General features: G+C 34.5%; 1 non-coding gene across 1 annotated transcript; it reads right to left on the bottom strand.

Annotated features, from left to right (window-relative positions):
• Positions 1-19,662: 19,662 nt before the first annotated feature.
• LOC121229954 (small nucleolar RNA R71) lies at positions 19,663-19,769 on the bottom strand. Its single transcript, XR_005927905.1, has one exon. It is a non-coding gene; the product is annotated as a small nucleolar RNA R71 (small nucleolar RNA).
• Positions 19,770-20,266: the final 497 nt, after the last annotated feature.

The following is a 20,266-nucleotide window of genomic DNA, read 5'->3' as shown; positions in this document are numbered from 1 at the left end:
TAAAAAGAAATATCATTATATTATTGTCATCTTCATCCCCAAAATTTTATGGAAACCCTAGGAGAGAATTAGATATGTTTTCTTATCCCATTTTTAGTAATTTTTATATTTTTGAGATCGGGATAGATCAATCTATCTATTTGGGGGATTAATTTGAAAAGATATCTAAGTATAGAAATTTTACCATAGATGAATATGCTAAAAATTTGAAATTAATGGTAGAAAATGAAAGCTTGTTGATAAATAAACAACTTTTGTAAAGTGAATTTTCATGAAATTGTGATTTAGGGAATAAATTGAAAAGATGTAAAAGTTATGGAAAAATTCTGAATTTTTTGAAATACATGTGCTGTAGATGTTATATGAAAAATTCGATTAGGCTTGGAATAAGGATTAAATTGCATGAAATTTATTTTTCGAGCCTACGGATGAAATTGGAATTTACGAAAAGTATAAGGGCAAAAGGGTAATTTTTCCTAGGGTCTAAATTGAATCCAATCAAATGTGAATTGTATTAAATTAATAATTAAATTCATTTATATAGATCTGGATAACTCAAATTTGAAGTTAGATCGAAGAAAAGAAAAGGTGCTGGATTAGTAGACTTTTGAATATCAACAAGTATCGAGGAAAGTTCGTGTAACTTATTTATGTATGTTAATATGTTTGAATTCAATGTTGTATTTGGGTGAATTATATAAATGTTTAAAGTATGAATTAAATCTCATGCTTGATATTGCTTGATAAATGACAAGTTCTGTTTGAATAGTGAAATTCGATGGAGATATGATTTCCCGCATTGAATATGGTCCTGCGTATATTGCGGACAGAATATAGCCCAGACGAGCAATCCTATTATAGCCTTTTTGAGCATCCTGTTATATAGTTCCTGTGTGCAACCTGATCGGTAGTGATTTTGCATGTGTTGCACATTATCGCAGCTCTTTGTGAGTGTCCTATTACATGATTCGATCGGTTATGATCCAGAATACAATACAGACACAAACGCAGCTCTACGTGATCATCCTAATATAGACTCGTATGAGCTTCTTGACATGACTAGTTTGAACTCTCTGTTACCTTATCCAGTGCTTCCTAATAATAACTCTTCGGAGTTACCTGTAAAGCTCTATGAGCTCTCTGATTAAAACTCTTATGAGTTTCTTGTTTAGCTTGGATAAGTGTCATGTTACGTGGCTCATCTGAGTATTCTGATATATGGCTCGAGAGTGTTCTCCCTGATTTTGTGCCCTAATGGGTACCCTTGATTATGAATTAACGGTTTATAGTTTTGTACACCCTGTGTGTACTACTTGAGTATCCATCGTTATTTTAATAATTCAACGGATAAAATTCCTTATATAAGAAATTATGAGATTAAAAGAATTATGTCTTTAATGCTTCTGAAATACCTTGATGAGCTCATCCATGTTTATTTGATGTACATGCGAATTATGTTACTAACTTGCTTAATTGAGTGTATGTGATTAGGAAAATTGCCAAATTGTGGGAAAGCATATTATTGAATGCTTATTTTAATGAATGTTATTGGTAAGTTTAATTTCTGTTATACGAACTTACTAAGAATTAAATACTTACTAGGTTTTCTTTTCTCTGTTTTATAGTGCTCAGAAGCTCGCAAAGGTTGGAGATCGGTCAAAGCATCATCACACTATCTACTAGCTCATTTTGTATAAACAGTAAACTTATTTTGGTATAATGGCATGTATAAGTTAATTGGCCGGTTGTTGGCGTGTAAATGATAGCTTGTAATCTAGCCATTGGAATGGCTAGTGATAATTTGAATTGGTATATTTATAAGTTATATCATGGTAATTACATATGTGTTTAGTATTGTAACATCCCGAAATAGGGCCTAAACGAAACAGTGGTTGTGAAACCATAAATCTGAGGTAGAAAAATTTATTTTATTATTATTTTGAGGTTCATGATATGATTGCATGATTGTGTGAAAATTTCGTGATGAAATTCTATGCATAAAGTGCTTAAGTTGAGATTAGGGACTAAATCGAATAATTTGCAAAACTTGCATTCTAGAAGTTTTTAGTATGAAATTGCTTTGGAATATTAATTAGGAGGGTTTAAATAACAATTTGACCAATTTCTAAGTTCATGGACAAAATAGGGCATGGATGGAATTTTTGAAAGTTTAATAAGGAAGGGCATTTTGGTCATTTGGATATTAAATGAAATAAAAAGGGAAAAATAACACAAAATTCATCATCTTCTTCATTAGCACGAAATTTCAAGGGTTCTCCATAGCTAGGGTTTTTTTCAAGCTTTCAAGCTCCATAGTAAGTGATTCCAAGCCCCGTTTTTAATGTTTTTTACGTTTTCGGAGTCCTGGTAGCTCGATAAAGCTTATGCTAGCAATAATTTAAGTTAGGGTTCATATTTGGAAAAATACCCATAGGTGAAAAGTGTTTATTTTGATGTTTTATGATAGAATATGAGGTTTTAAATTATGTTAGACAACTTGTGCTACTCGGTTTTAAGTGAAAACGAGTAAAAGGGCTTAATCGGTAAAAATACCTAATAGTCATAAGTACATGTTAGAGTGTGAATTTGATGTTGTCATAGAAGGGAAAAATGATCAGCATGTCATAAAACATAAGAAAATAGGATGAAGTTTAAATTACGAGCCTTGGGGAAAAAGTGAAAATATGTGAATGTTTAGGGGCAAAAATGTAATTTTGTCAAAGTTTGGGTCAAGGACTGTTTTGATAAATGTGAATATTAAATAAGTTAAATTTGCTATTATAGATCAAGAAGAGCAAAATTCGGGAGTAGATCGGGGAAAAGAAAAAGTAAAGGACTAAATTGTAAAGTTTAGTCACATTTTGTATCGAGGTAAGTTTACAGTAAATAAATGCAATATTCTTTTATTTTACATTATTATTGTCAATTTCCAGCATTTATATACTTATTTTCTTTGAATATTTAAAGTTGAATTAAAGGCGAAGTGACAGAGAAAAAGCATTAGGAAGCCCCGTTTGAACCTTAGGAATGTTAGGATATTGGGGTTGACAGGACAGGATAGGACAGAAATGAGCCATGTACGTCCATATCAGTTATATGGCTTTGGAGACAGGAATGAGCCATGTAAGCCCATATTATATATATATGGCATTGGAGACAAGATAAATTCATGTAAGTCCATGTCGAAGACATGGCATTGGCAGGATATTGATAGACAGGAACGACTCTAGTATCCTTAATATTCCGAGTGGTTCAACGGGTCATTGTACACGTTAAATTACAGTGAATTATCAGCAAAAGGGAAGGTAGATTATATTTATGAATAGTGAAAGGTTAGGTAAGAAAGAAGGTAAGTGAGTAAAGAAGAAGGTAGAAAATGTGAAGTAAAGAAAGTTTATGAGGCTAGGTGACATTATGTATAATTATTCATTATGTTGAATGTTGTAATTTATTTGCTTGTAAGCTTACTAAGCCTAGTGCTTACTCTCTTTATTTCCTTTTTCTTATAGTTTTTATCAAGCCACTCGGGGATCGAAGGAAACGTCGGAGACCCGATCACACTATCGAAGAAATCACATTGGTATAGTTAGACGTTTCGTTTTGTGTATGGCATGTATAGGAACTTGGTTTCTTTTGCTATGATATGATCAATGAATGATTTGTAAATACTTGCTAGTGATTAGCTAATAGAGTGGCTGATGGTATACATGTTTAATAGTATGTATGATTAAGTAGTAACTATCACACAAAAACTAAGAAAAATGTGAAAGTAACTTAAAAACAGATTCAAGTATCAGAAATAACGGGATTTTGAAAAATCACAAGAAATTGTAGAGACATGGGTTGATGGTGAATAATATATGAAATTAAAGCTTGTTGTGTCTATTTTCATATGGAATAAGCAAACCAGGTAAAGGTTTTGTATTTTATAGGGTATCTAAGTTTTGGTGAAATAGGGCCAGAGCAATTTCTGGATCCCCTATTCCAACTTTATAAATTCACCATAAATTTTAAAAAAATAATTATGTGATGTAATTTATATGGTTAGAATCCTTATTGAATCTAGTTTTAATATAAACAAACGGTATAGTCATATGATTTTTTTACAGAGAGAAAAGTGGTTCTTAGTAAGTAGAGGCTAGTGCAGTCGAATTCTAAAACAGGGGTAACTTTAACTAATAAACTGTACTAATTGGATAAGTCAAAAATTCTTGAAAAAAATTAGTAGATAGATATATGAGTCTAGTTTCAGGAAAAATTTACGGATCTTAATTTCAAGTTTTTAAACTCGAGAAATGAATTTTTAAGCAACCATGATGCAGAAAAATAGTTTATTCCGAAACTTAAAATAAGTGGTTTAGAGTTGTTTAAAAGGTAAGATAAGTTTAGTAACACCTCAAGCTTGACTCCGGTGATGGTTTCGGGCGTGGGGGTGTTACAAGTATGGTTTGAGTGAGTTATGTTAAACATGAATGTTATAAAAGGTAAGATTATAAACATGAATACATGTAATGATATATCAAGTTAGATGTTAGAGTTAGCTTGGTTATATTGTTTGAATTGATTGGTATATATTTGCAAGTATTGATGTAGGTTGTTGGCAAATTTGGGTGAGAAATAAAGCTAGGAAATGGATTTATTTTATCCACACGGGTAGACACACGGGTGCCTGTCTTGATCGTGTGTGACACATAGCCTGGCATATGGGCATGTGGTTTGGCCGTATGTTCTCTGCATCTTAAAATTTAGAAATAGAATGCTTAGAATTAGGCACATGAGCAGAGACACGGGTGTGTGTCTCAGCCGTGTGTGACAGATGGCTTAGAACACGGGCATGTGTCTTGGCCGTGTGAAACTTGCACCTAACTTGTGAAAAATAAATTCACCACACGGCCTAGCACACGGGCATGTAGCAGGTCGTGTGGAACAAGTCAGAGAGTTACACGGGTAAGGACATAGGCTAGGACACGGTCATGTGTCTCACATCGAATGTCCATACAGCTTGAGACATGGGCATGTCACTTGGCCGTGTGAGCCACACGGCCTACTCACACGGGCATGTGACCCCTGTATATAAGAAAACTTTTAAAATTTTGCGAAAAAAATTTTGAGATTCCAATTTAGTCCTGACTTATTTCTAATCATTAAATTGGACCTTGAGGGTCCATTCAAGGGACAATATGAATAGTTTCAGTTATGAACAGTAAATGACATAAATTATTTGTAATTATTCTATAAACTCTTGTAATGCTCTGTAACCTTGTTCCGGTGGTGGATACGGGTAAGGGGTGTTACATTTATTGGTATTAGAACCACGATTTAGTCGATTCTTAAATTAATTTAGCAAGTACGAGTTTAGCTATACATGACATTATATAATTTATGATAGTGTGATATCTCTTGACCATTTTTAAATATGTTTTTTCATATAGTAATGTCATCCAACCAAGCTAGAGCTGAAGCTGAGGAAGCTGAGAGTACTGCTCAAGCTTCCGTTCAACGAGCTGTATCTAGTAGTAGTAGAAGGTCCATATCTGAGGGCCGAGGTGAGGAGGTAAAAGAAGTCTTCTTTCAAATGATGAACGAGTGGTTCATTGAATATTTGAGAACAAATCCTGCTATACAAAAACCTCACCCACATGCTCTTGAACCGGTTATAGAGATGCCACAGGGTGCTGAACCTGTTAGAATTGGTAAGCCTCCGGTGGATAAAATCTGTAAATATGGGGCAGCAGATTTCAGGGCTACTTCTGAAGATGATCCGGAGAGGACTGAGTTTTGGTTGGAAAATACTACCAGGGTTTTAAATGAATTATCATGTACACCAGTTGAATGCTTGAAATGTGCAGTATCTTTACTAAAAGACACAGCCTATCATTGGTGGAACACCATAACTTCTGTTGTACCAAGAGAAAATGTTACATGGGAATTTTTCCAAACAGAATTTAGAAAGAAATACATTAGTCAGATATTTTTGGATCAGAAAAAGAAATAATTTTTAGAGCTCAAATAGGGAAACATGACTGTATCTGAATACGAGCGGGAATTTGTTCGGTTAAATAAGTATGCCAGAGAATGGGTTTCGACCGAGGCTAATATGTGTAAACATTTTGAAGAAGGATTAAATGAAGATACAAGCTGTTGATTGGAATTCTTGAACTAAAGGAATTTGTGGTATTGGCTGATTGAGCACACAAAGTTGAAGAATTAAGTAAAGAAAGGAAACAAGTAGAGAAAGAAGCTCAGATTTTTGGTAAAAGATTTATGGATAAGTCATAATGATATACTTCAAAGAAATCAAAGAAGTACCATGATTGTCTTACCGCATCTGTGGGTTATTTCAGAAAAGAGCGAGACTCTCAATGTTCTAACTTGAGATCTTCATCTTCATCTGTAACAAGTGTATGAAGTGTCGATAACCCCAAACCAAGGTGTAAATACTGTAATAAATTTCATTTTAGGGAATGCCGTTTGAGAAGTAGAGCATGTTATAGATGTAGTTCTCTTGACCATTTTCTTAAAGATTGTCCGGAAAGGATTGAAAAAGATATTGATCAGACTTCGAAGCCAAGTAACCCTGGTTCAAGAGGTAGACCACCCTGACACCTTAGAAATTTCAGTGGTAATCGAAGTACTACAAAAGATTCAACAGTTAAATCTAAGACACGAGCACCGACAAGGATGTATGCTATACGTGCAAGAGAGGATGTTTCTGCACTAGACATCATTACTGGTACATTTTCTCTACTTGATATTGGTGTTACTGCTTTGATTGATCCTGGTTCAACACATTTATACATATGCACGAAATTAGTGTCTGTTAAAAATTTACCCATTGAATTCACTGAACTTGTGGTGAAAGTTTCAAACCCTTTGGGTCAGTATGTTATAGTGGATAAAATTTGTAAAAATTACCCGTTGATGGTAAAGGATTATTGCTTTTTAGTTGATCTAATTTTGTTGCCCTTTGATGAATTTGATGTGATTTTGGGAATGGATTGGCTAACCTAACATGATGTAGTGGTGAATTGTAAACAGAAATACATTGTGTTAAATTGTCAGAATGGTGAGTTCTTCACGTTGAATCTGATAAACTGGATGGGTTATCTACTATGATTTCAGCAATATCAGCACATAAATATGTCAGAAAGGGTTATGATACTTATCTTGCGTATGTGTTAGATACTAAAGTATCTGAGTCTAAGATTCAGTCAGTACCGGTTGTTTGTGAATTTCGTGATATATTTTCAGAGGAATTACCTGGTGGTAGGTTAGAGAAGTGGAGTTCTTTATAGATCTTGTTCCGGGGATAACACCGATATCCATAGCACCCTACAGAATAGCCCCTCTTGAATTGAAAGAGCTGAAAGCATAGTTACAAGAATTGATTGATAGAGGTTTTGCTCGATCCAATTTCTCACCTTGGGGTGCATCGGTTCTGTTTGTAAAGAAGAATGATGGATCATTGAGGTTGTATATTGATTATATACAGCTCAACAAAGTTACAATAAAGAATAAGTATCCATTGTCTCGTATTGATGACTTGTTTGATTAACTAAAAGGTGGCACAATATTTTCGAAGATTGATCTTCGTTTCGATTATTATCAACTACGGGTGAAAGATTCATATGTGCCAAAAATAGCTTTCAGAACCAAATACGGGCACTATGAGTTTCTTATGATGCCGTTTGGGTTGACGAATGCACCTGCAATATTTATGGATCTGAGGAATAGAATTTTCAGGCCCTATCTAGATAGGTTTGTGGTAGTATTTATTGATGATATTTTGGTTTACTCCCAAGATGAAATAAACACACTGATCATCTAAGAATTGTGTTGCAAACTCTGCGTGAGAAACAGTCATATGCCAAATTCAATAAATGTGAATTTTGGCTATGGGAAATTGGTTTTCTCGGACACATAATATCTGCTGAAGGTATCAGGGTGGACCCAATTAAAATTTCAGCTATTGTTAACTGGAAGCCACCGAAAAATGTGTCTGAAGTCAGAAGTTTTCTGGGATTAGCAGGATATTATCAGAGGTTTGTTAAATGGTTCTCAATGATAGCTTTTCTGATTACTCGATTGTTGCAGAAAGACATGAAGTTCGAATGGACTGATAAATACCAGTAGGGTTTTGACAAATTGAAAGCTTTGTTGACTGAAGCACCCATGTTAGTTCAGCTTGAATTGGGTAAGGAATTTATAGTTTACAAGGATGCATCGTTAAATGGTTTAGGCTATGTATTGATGCAATAAGGTGAAGTAATAGCCTATGCTTCAAGACATCTAAAACCACATGAAAAAAATTATCTGATACATGATTTAGAGTTGGCAGTTATTGTGTTTGCATTGAAAATCTGGCGACACTATCTATTTTGTGAAAAATGTTATATATTTACTAATCATAAAAGTTTAAAGTATTTGATGTCGCAAAAGGATTTGAATCTGAGATAGCACAAGTGGCTTGAACTGTTAAAAGATTATAATTTGGTTATTAATTATCATCCGAGAAAATCCAATGTGGTTGAAGATGCTCTGAGCAGAAAATCCTTGTTTGCTTTACGAGATATGAACACCCGATTGTCACTGTCTGATGATGGTTCAATCATAGCTGAATTAAAAGCTAGACAAACATTTTTGCAGCAGATTTTTGAAGCTCAAAAAAATGATGATGAAGCACGAGCTAAACGGGTACAGTGTGAGTTGAATTCTGATTCGGAATTTTAGATTAGGTCTGATGATTGTCTAATATTCAGAGGCAAAATATTTGTACCGAGGAATTCAGAACTTGTACAGAATATTTTGAACGAAACTCATAATGATATTGTGTCTGTTTATCTGAGAAGTAACAAAATGTACAATTATTTGAAAAAGATGTACTGGTGGTCAGGAATGAAACGAGATATTTCTAAATTTGTATCTAAATGTCTGATATGTCAGTAAGTAAAAGCTGAACATTAGTTTCCTTCGGGATTATTACAGCTAGTTACAATATCGAAATGGAAATAAGAAAGAGTTACCATGGACTTTGTATCAAGGTTACCCCTGTCTCCAAAGAAGAAAGATGCTATTTGGGTAATCGTCGACTAGTTGACAAAGTCTGCACACTTTATTTTGGTACGTATGGATTTTTCTTTGGATAGATTGGTTGAATTATATGTTTTTGAGATTGTCAGACTGCATGGACTGTCAGTCTCCATTATTTCAGATAGAGATCATCGATTTACATCCCGATTCTGGAACAAATTACAAGAAGCTCTAGGTACACAGTTACATTTCAGCACTACATTCCATCCTCAGGCTGATGAACATTCCGAACGTGTTATACAGATTTTGGAAGATATGCTTCGGTGTTGTAATTTGGAATTAGAAGATAACTGGGAAAAATATTTGCCTTTAGTTGAATTTGCTTACAATAACAATTACTACTCTAGTATTAAAATTGCACCATATGTAACATCCCGAAATAGGGCCTAGTTGGAACAGTGGTTTCAGGACCACAAATCTGACATCAAAATATTTATTTTATGACTATTATAAGGTCTAGAATATGATAATATGCATGTGTTAAAGTTTCATGAAGGAATTCTTTGAGAAAGGTGTCTAATTGGACATTAGGGAACAAATTGAATAAATTGCAAAACTTGGGTTTTAGAAGCAATTTGTATGAAATTGCTTTAGAATATTAATTAGAAGGTCTTGAGGAGCAATTTTCCCAATTTCTAAGTTTTTGGGCAAAAATGGGCTTGTATGGATGAAATTTTAAAGAAATGGCTTAAGGGCATTTTAGTCATTTGGCAATTTAATGAAATAAAATGGGAAAGAGAAGGCAAAAATTAACCATTCTTCTTCCTTGTCCAGCTGAAATTCTCAAGTCACCATAGCTAGGGTTTTCAACATTTTCAAGCTCAATAGTAAGTACTCCCAAGCTCCATTTTTAATGTTTTTCGTATTTTTGAAATCTCGGTAGCTTACTCTCTCTATTTCTACCCATATTTCGTGCTAGGGTTCATGTTTAGAAATTTACCCATGCATGAGTTACTTGTATTTTGATGGTTTGTGGGGGAATATGGAGGTTGGATGTGTGTTAAACATCTTTTCATAGGTGATGTTCATGAAAAATCCCTAAAAAGGACCTTTTTGCGAAAGGTACAAAATATGTGGTAGAAATGTGAAATAATGGAAAATGTGTGCTGTCATAAGAGGTAAAAACTTTTGAATAGGCTTGGGTAATGTAGAAATTTCATGCATTTCATCATACGAGCCTAGGGACTAAATCGTAAAAATGAAAAAGGTTAGAGGCAAAACAGTCATTTGGATCGGGGGTGAAATGTAGACTCAAAAAGTACAATGTGAGGTTTTAATGATTTATTTTTATTGTTATAGACCTCGAGGAACAAATTTCAGAGGTCGATCGAGGAAAACAAAAGGTTTCGGAATAACCGAAACACGATACGAGACGAGTCCTAGGTAAGTTCAAATAACTTAAAGTAAATCATAGTATGCTTAATTGCATGATTTATGAATGTATGGTAATTACATTTGATGATGGCATGAATATCTATGAAATATATCCTTAATAATGACATGTTGATAAATGTCTCGGTTGAGGTTGAAAAGGAAATCTGATGGATAAACCTTGGCTTACATGACTTGAGATCCTGCATGTGTTGTAGAAAGGATTTAGCCCGGATGGGTAATCTGTTGATCTTAAATATAAAAAGGATCTATCCCGGAAGGGTGTTCCTTGAGTGATTGAGCCTCCTGAAGAATATGTGTGCATTGTGGATTTAGCCCAGATGGGTAATCTGATTAGGGTCTGATTTAGCCTAGACTAGCAATTCAGATTCGAGCTCATTAAGGGTGTTTTCGCTATAAGGGATTTAGCTTGGACTGGTAATCCCGACTTCACAACGGGAGATTTAGCCTAGACTGGTAATCCTGCTGTAAGATGTGAGATTCGCGAGAGTGCATACTTGAAATGATCATTTTATGACTTTATGGATAATGGATAATCCATCAAGATTTCCTAGAAACTCAATGGGATTAATATGATGTATATAAATGAAATGATGAATGATGAGCTCATCTAAGACAAATTACATAGTGCATTATTATTGTGACTAACTTGTTGATTGAATGCATGTGATAGGGAAACTATTTCATTGTTGTTGGTTTATTTGCTTAATATAGTTGTATGCTAATTAATCGGTAAGTTTACTTTCTAGTTATTCGGGCTTACTAAGCATGTAAATGCTTACCCCTCTCTTTTCCCTGTCTTACAGAGCTCTAGGACTCATAAAGATTGGAAGACTGTTGGAGAGTCAACATACTATCAACTAGTCCAGCGTTGGTATATAGGCACTTTTATTTTGTTCAATGGCATGTATAGGTCTCTTGGTTTATTTTGTTAGATATGTCATTTGATTAGCCATAATGAAGAGATGTAAAGATATACACATCATTTGTATATGGCCATGGGAATTGGCTCATTTTGAAGTAGGCTATGACCTACAAATCTATGCATGTTTATGTTTTCATGGGATGGCTTGACTATAATTGGCAATGAGTTATAAGAATGAGCCAATCTTAAATGTGTCAATGAGACATGGAAACCCATTGACATGGAAACCCTTAATACAAAAAGGGAATTAACCTAGCATGTATAAAATCGATGATATGAGGTTTACATGAATGAGGTTTATCAAGGTTATATGTAAGCATATAATCTGGCCTTATTATGTATTAAGATAACCTATAAGTGTGATTGGTTGATAGAGGGTGACCAAAGGCTTGGAAAATAGCCCTACAAGGTCCACACGGATCACCCTATGGGTGTGAGGTATGGCCGTGCGTCCCCTGCATCTAAAATTTTAAGTCAGTTTCGAGCACGAGCTAGACACACGGGCATGTGTCTTAGCCGTGTGCCCCTAAATGCATGCTGATGTCATAAACAAAGAGCTACACTAGCTGAGGACACTTGCGTATCCCAAGCTGCACGCGCGTGAGTGACCACACGGCCCTACCCATACGGACGTGTGACTCACTAAAGCAAGAGAATTTATTAAGTTCCCCAAAGTTTATCGAATGTTCTTAGTTTTGTCCTGAACCACCCCGATGTATGTTTTAGGCCTCGAAGGCCTGTATAAGGGACGGAACGCATGTGTTTGAAAAGTTTTAATTTTGGGTAAAATTTGGGGACCCAGTTTTGTATGTTGGTGAAGGTTTAAGTCTGGTAACGCCTCGAACCCTATCCCGGCGTTGGATATGGGTGAGGGGTGTTACCCCATATGAGGCTCTGAATGGTTATAAATGTAGAACTCCCTTATATTGGATATAGCTTAGTGAGAAAAAAGATACACAGAGTTAACTAAGTCTGTAAAACTGAAGAAAAGGTGAAAGTAATTCGAGATAGTTTGAAAGCAGTCTCTAATCGTCAAAAGTCTTATGCCCAACTTAAACGAAAAGAAATAGAATTTCAGGTTGGTGATAAAGTATTTTTGAAAGTATCACCTTGGAAGAAAGTTCTCTGGTTTGGCCGGAAAGAAAAATTGAGTCCACGATTTATCCGGCCATATGAGATTATTGAAAGAATCAGACCTGTTGTATATCGGTTAGCATTACCAACAGAACTTGACAGAATTCATAACGTTTTTCATGTCTCTATGTTGCGACGGTATCGGCCGGATCCTTCACATATTATTTCTCCAACATAAGTTGAGATTCAGCTTGACATGACTTACAGTGAGGAACCAATTAAAATTTTACCACGTGAGACGAAAGAGTTAAGAAACAAAAAGGTGGCTTTAGTAAAAGTTCTTTGGAAACGACATGGTATAGAATAGGCTACTTGGGAACCGGAGGATACTAAGACAAATCAATATCCAAACATCTTTACTGGTAAGATTTTCGAAGACAAAAATTCTTAAGGAATGAGAGTTGTAACAGCCCATTTTCAGTGAAATCGGAACAGTGGTTTCGGTACCACAAATTCGAGCCAGAAAAAAATTTATTTTAATATTATTGCATGGTCTGCATTATGATATGGATGTTATATGAAAATTTCTGATAAGAAAATTTTACCGATTATGTGTTAAATTAGGGAAAGGACCAAATTGCATCAAATGCAAAAGTTGAGTTCTAGTAGCTATAAGTATCAAATAGCTATGGAATTCAAAACTTGAGGTCCTTATATGGTAATTAGACTATTAAAGAAAAATTAGTAGATATTCTTGGTGATTCATCCATGGAAAATTAGAAAAAGAAAATGATGAAATTGGAAATGAGAAAAATTAAAGGATGATAAATAATTAAAAAGAAATATCATCATGTTACTGTCATCTTCATCCCTAAAATTTTATGGAAACCCTAGGAGAGAGAAAGGAAATTAATCAAGCTTAATTAGGCATGTTTTCTTATATTGTTTTTAGTAATTTTTATATTTTTGAGATCGGAATAGCTTAATCCATCTATTTTGGGGATTAATTTGAAAAGCTATCAAAGTATAGAAATTTTACTATGGATGAATATGCTTAAAATTTGAAATTAATGGCAGAAAATGAAAGCTTGTTGATAGATAAACAACTTTTGTAAAGTGAATTTTCATGAAATTGTGATTTAGGGACTAAATTGAAAAGATGTAAATGTTATTAAAAATTTTGAATTTTTTGTTATACATGTGCTGTAAATGTTTTATGAAAATTACATAAATTTCATTTTCCGAGCCTAGGGACGAAATTGGAATTTACGAAAAGTATAAGGGCAAAAGGGTAATTTTTCCTAGGGTCTAAATTGAATCCAATCAAATGTGAATTGTATTAAATTAATAATTAAATTCATTTATATAGATCTGGATAACTCAAATTTGAAGTTAGATCGAGGAAAAGAAAAGGTGTCAGATTAGTAGCCTTTTGAATATGAACAAGTGTCGAGGTAAGTTCGTGTAACTTATTTATATATGTTAATATGTTTGAATTCAATGTTGTATTTGGGTGAATTATATAAATGTTTAAAGTATGAAATAAATCACATGCTCGATATTGCTTTATAAATGACAAGTTCCGTTTGAATAATGAAATTCAATGGATGTATAATTTCCCCTATTAAATATAGTTCTGCATATATTGTGGACAGAATATAGCTCAGACAAACAATCCTGTTATAGCCCTCTTGAGCATCTTGTTATATAGTTCCTGCGAGCATCCTGATCGGTAGTGATTTTGCATGTGTTGCACATTATTGCTACTCTTTGTGAGCGTCCGGTTACATGATTCGATCGGTTTTGATCCAGCATATAATTTGAACACAAACGTAGCTCTACGTGAGTGTCCTGATATAGGCTGTTATAAGCTTCTTGACATGGCTCTTTTGATCTCTCTGTTACCTTATCTGGTGCTTCCTGATAATAACTTTTCGGAGTTACCTGTAAAGCTCTATGAGCTCTCTGATTAATACTTTTATGAGTTTCCTGTTACGCCTGGATAAGTGTCATGTTACATGGCTCATCTGAGTATTATGATATATGGCTCAAGAGTGTGCTCCCTGATTTTGTGCCCTAATGGGTACCCCTGATTATGATTGATGGTTTATAGTTTTGTACACCCTGTGTGTAGTACCTGAGTATCCATCGTTATTTCAATAATTTAACGGATAAAATTTCTGATATGAGAAATTATGAGATTAAAAGAATTATGTCTTTAATGCTTCTGAAATATCTGAAAGTGTGAAACATGATGAGCTCATCCATGTTTATTTGATTTACATGTGCATTATGTTACTAACTTGCTTAATTGAGTGTATGTGATTAAGCAAATTGCCAAATTGTTGGAAAGCATATTATTGAATGCTTATTTTAACGAATGTTATTGGTAAGTTTAATTCCTGTTATACGAATTTACTAAGCATTAAATGCTTATTAGGTTTTCTTTTCTCTGTTTTATAGTCCTCGGAAGCTCACAAAGGTTGGAGACCGGTCAGAGTATCATCACATTATCTACTAGCTCATTTTGGTATAAACAGTAAACTTATTTTGGTATAATGGCATGTATAGTTTAACTTGGCCAATTGTTGGCTTGTAAATGATAGCTTGTAATCTAGCCATTGGAATGGCTAGTGATAATTTGAATTGGTATATTTATAAGTTATATCATGGTAATTACATATGTGTTTAGTATGGTTTGAGTGAGTTATGTTAAACATGAATGTTATAAAAGGTAAGATTATAAACATGAATACATGTAATGATATATCAAGTTAGATGTTAGAGTTGGCTTGGTTATATTGTTTGAATTGGTTGGTATATGTTTGCAAGTATTGGTGTAGGTTGTTGGTAAATTTGGGTGAGAAATAAAGCTAGGAAATGACTTTATTTTATCCACACAGGTAGACACACGGGTGTGTGTCTTGACCTTGTGTGACACACGGCCTGACACATGGGCATGTGGTTTGGCTGTATGTTCTCTGCATCTTAAAATTTAGAAACAGAATGCTCAAAATTAGGCACACGGGCAGAGACATGGGCGTGTGTCTTGGCCGTGTGAAACCTACACCTAACTTGTGAAAATTAAATTAACCACATGACCTAGCACACAGGCATGTGGCAGGTCGTGTGAACAAGTCAGAGAGTTACACAGGTAAGGACACGGGCTAGGACACGGCCGTGTGTCTTTGGATACACAAAATTTTAAACACTTTTTCATGCCTTTTTTAACTTAAATTCCTGCAGTTTTGGTAAAATTATTGTCGAAAAATGTCTAATTATTATAAAATAATTATTTTGGACTAAAATTTTTAACATAATGGATTTTAAATAATTTTATAATAAATTTTGATTATTTTTGATTATTTTCGACAGATTTGCACAAAAGGCGAAAATTGGCTTAGCAGGCATTGCTAGAAGCGCAAAACTGATAAGTGATTTTTGAAGCATCGAGACGAATGAAGTTTTCAGCTAAAGGCGGTCCAACTTATGTGTTATTTCATAATATAATTAATTTAAATTTATATCCAATTTAATTTGGATTAAATAAATTATTATTAATTAATTATGAAAAGTGGTCCATTTGAGCCAAACCGAGTGAACCGAATCGACCAAGAAGTGGATAGCCCAAAACCGTCCATATGCTGACCCAAATCAGCTTACTAGCTGATTATTTAGCTTGCAAAGAGGCCCTTGAAGACTTATTCAAGTTGCAAACAAACCCCTCTATAATTGGTGGCTTTATAGATATGCCCCAAGCCTAAATTAGCAAAGTTGAAACTATCAACCTTGCCACATGTGTGGCCGGCCAAGGGAGGGCTCTTTGGATGATAATTTTAGCTATTTTTAGAAGCCCTCTTCAGCTGTAAAAACTCCCTTAGGCTGGTTATTTGAAACACATCTCAAGCATTCACATCTTTTCTCTCTTCTTTCCACTTTCTCTATTCTTTTCCATTCAAAATTCTCTTGCTCTCTTGTTGATTTCTCCTCTTGGAAAAGGGGCATTCATCAGTCATTTGGAGCAGCAATTAAGTGTTCATAGTAGCCTTGATCGACGAGTACAACGGAGAAGGAAGAATGGAGCAAACAAGTCAAGCCACAGAAAAACACCGGATTTGATTCTTGTTCCCTATCTCTTTAATTTTTGTTGTTGTTATGTTGGAATGGTTAATTTAATCAATTTAGCTTGAATTTAATTTGTGTTAGGTTGATTGCATTTCGTTTTCTAAAATTGTTAAAATTGTGTTTATGTTGTTATAGGCCTCGGTAAGATGCTTGATTAAGTAAAATCATGACTAAGTTATTCTTGCATTACAATTGTGAGGTAGCTAATATATTAATTATTTAAACAGATTGAAATTGTAATTAATGGATACAGTACTTAATCAGTGCATGTTTAATCATCTAAGGTAGCTGAGGGTTAAATTAGCAACGGTATCTGACGATACATTTTCCTTGCATAACTTGCAAGATTATTGTGATTAAACTGTTTCAAGGTAGGGATACCTTGTTACCTCATGTAGTTTTTTATGTGCTTATTAGATTTAATTAATTGTTTAAATTGACATAGGGATATGTACAAGAAATTACTTTGATTTAATAAGTACGTATGTGCAATAACATATTTTGCCTATTAAGATTTGTTTAATCGGTTGAATTGACATATGGATATAGTCAAGAGATGACTGGATTTTGGTAGGTGAGTATGTTCATAAGTTAGTAAATTACCGAGTTGCCGTGAATTTATTCGTAACAATATAAACATGAGTTTAATAATTATAAGTTAAGAAATGTAATTAATCTAACACAATTATGTCATCTTGATTAAAATTGTATTTTGAAATCGTGCATTTGAGATTTATTTATTTAGTTTACTTAGTTTAAAATCTTAGTTTTTAATCACCCTCTTCAAGAAAAATATTTTCTTCACCAAAGTGTTTTAAATAGCATTCATAAATAATTCTTTTCACAGTCCCTGTGGGTACGATAACTCGACATTTACTTGTCACTTTATTACTTGTTGTGATTGTGTACATGATAAACGCCAAATTATACATATTTTTACCCCAAATACTTAGCATATTTATGGATGTTTATTACTAGATTTGTGGATTTTGGTGCTCTTAATCCGGTTATTTCATGTTTTGTACTCAAGAGAGCACCAAGAGTCAAAAGGAGCCAAAAACAAGCCAAAAAGGGACAAAACAGACCAAATCGAGAAGATGACACAGCCTAAGCCTTGCCACACAGGCAGCTCACACGCCCGTGCCTTTCGAGGGTGTCGACCAAGGCTTTCACAATTCACACGGCCTGGCCATTGACCCACACGGCCGTGTGCAATTTAACGGATCAAACACGGTCTGGCAATCACATCACATGGTCGTGGCACACAGGTGTGTCCCTTTTTCAAGAAGTTGTATTTTACACGGAAAAGGATACTTAGGGAGGAAGAAAGCCAATCCAAAGCCTATATAAACACCCTAAGTATGACTTAGAAGGGGGCCTCCTCAAGAACTTTTCTGGAGTACAAAACCACACGCTGGGAATTACTTGAAGGAAGCCATACGATCCATCCCAAAAGCCAGAGCTAATCCAAGACTGGAGATCTCTCTCAGAATTCCTTCAGGGGTTTTAGAGTTTTCTTTATGTTTTTTTTTATTTTCATACTTTTGAGATGTACTCTTATTTTATTATGAACTAAACCCCTTAGATACCTAAGGGGGTTGAAACCTATGATGGATCTTGTTATTATTATCTGAACTGTACGATAAATACTTGATTTGTTCTTAATTATGTATTCTTAATGCTTGTGTTAATATTTCGGGTATTGATTCATAATTTGATGTGCTTATGCAGAGGAGCAAAAGTCCCTGTCTAAGAGTAGATTTGGCATAATTAAGCGGAGTTGATCGAACGCCTAGAAATAGGGTTACGAGATTTTGCCGAATTAGGGTGAAACCTAATATGGGAGTTCATAGATCGATTTACTGCTTCCCTAGGGGTTTTAATTAAGAAAGAGATTTCAATTAATTCAACTGAGGGTTAGACGTTATTAGTCTCGAAAGAGATAATAATATAGGTTAGAGAGTCTCACGGATCAAGTCATGTGAATAAATTGTCTGGTTCAGAGTCAGATAACAAGTGAAATCTAGGTGGATTCCTCATTGGGTGTCGTCTTTATCAATTACGTTTCTTCAAGTCTTTTTCCAAATTTTCTCTTTGCTTTAGTTTAATCAGTTAATTAGTTTAATTAATTAGTTTAATAAACAACCCCTCTTTATTTCTAGGTTAAATAATAAAAAGATAGTTATTACTAGTACTTTTGGTTCCCTTGGGTACGATATCCCAGTCTTGCCATTACTATACTATTGTTCGATAGGTGCGCTTGCCTTTTCGTCATGATAATAGTTAGTCTAGGTTTGATCTTCATTATAAATATTTATTACTTGTTACGAATCACGCGATCAGTACACTTGCACATTTCTATCCTTCCAAGTTTTTGGTGCCGTTGCCGGGGACTGTTTTAAAAGACATTATTTGTGAAATTGTTAATTTTGCATTTTGGTCTACTTTTTTTTTGTTAAATTTTAATTTCATTTTTTAGTTTGTGTTTGTTTCATGTGTTTATGAGTATTTATCAAATCATTGACTTACTCTTTGTAAACCCTGAAATTGAAAGGACTTTCTGACAAAGAAAAAGACAAGCGAACCAAAGAAGGACTGAAGATATGAATTTCGAAAATCCAAAACAAAATCTAGGAGGAACATTCACTTATAGTACTCACAATCTGATCATTGTTGCGGATGACAGAAACTGTGCCATTCAATAATATGCCATTCCTCTATTCAACGAGCTCAATCCAAGTATTAGGAGACCCAAAATCAAGGCACAACAATTTGAGTTGAAGCCGGTCATGTTCCAAATTTTGCAAAATATGGGTAAATTTAGTGGGATTCCTACTGAAGATCCACATCTTCATCTTTGACTATTCATGGAAGTGAGTGACTCATTTAAACTATTCGGGGTGACCGAGAATACCTTGAGACTGAGATTATTTCCATACTTCTTAAGAGATAGAGCACGAGTGTGGTTGAAGTCCCTACCGTCTGGTTCCATAACTACATGGAAAGAGTTGGTTGAACGTTTCTTAATGAAATATTTCCTTCCATTTTTAACCGCCAAGATTCGAAATGAAATCACTTCATTTCAGCAACTTGATGAAGAATCTTTATATGAGGCATTGGAACGATTCAAGGAGTTATTCTGAAAGTGCCCTCATCACAGCATTCCTTTTTGCGTTCAAATGGGAACTTTCTATATTGGTCTCAATATTCATACTAGACTGATGGTGGATGCTTCAGCAAATGGAGCCTTTCTTTTTAAGTCTTATAACGGTGCTTATGAGATTATTGAAAGAATTGCCAGTAATAACTATCAGTGGCCAACCAATCGAGCAGCCTCTGAAAGACGAAAAGCAGGAGTACATAAAGCGGACACGCTTGCTTTTTTGGCAGCCCAAGTATCTTCTGTCTTCTATGCTTAAGAATATAACTATTAATGGTTTCAATGGTAACCTGACAGGTCAGTAATTGAACCAGTTCGAGGATATTTCTTGTGAATACTATAGTGATGGCCATTTCTTTGAAAATTGCCCATCGAATCAATAGTCAAAATATTACATGGGAAATCAAAATTGGAATGTTCCACATTCAAATTATTATAACTTTCCATGGCAGAGTCATCTAATTTCTCTATGGAGTAATCAACAGGCGGACCATAGCGAC

This window comes from Gossypium hirsutum, chromosome A05, assembly GCF_007990345.1.
Source record: "Gossypium hirsutum isolate 1008001.06 chromosome A05, Gossypium_hirsutum_v2.1, whole genome shotgun sequence".
In the NCBI taxonomy this organism is placed as follows: Eukaryota; Viridiplantae; Streptophyta; class Magnoliopsida; order Malvales; family Malvaceae; genus Gossypium; species Gossypium hirsutum.
The sequence above is the reverse complement of the archived record's forward strand: the minus strand, read 5'-3'. Positions and strand labels throughout refer to the sequence as shown.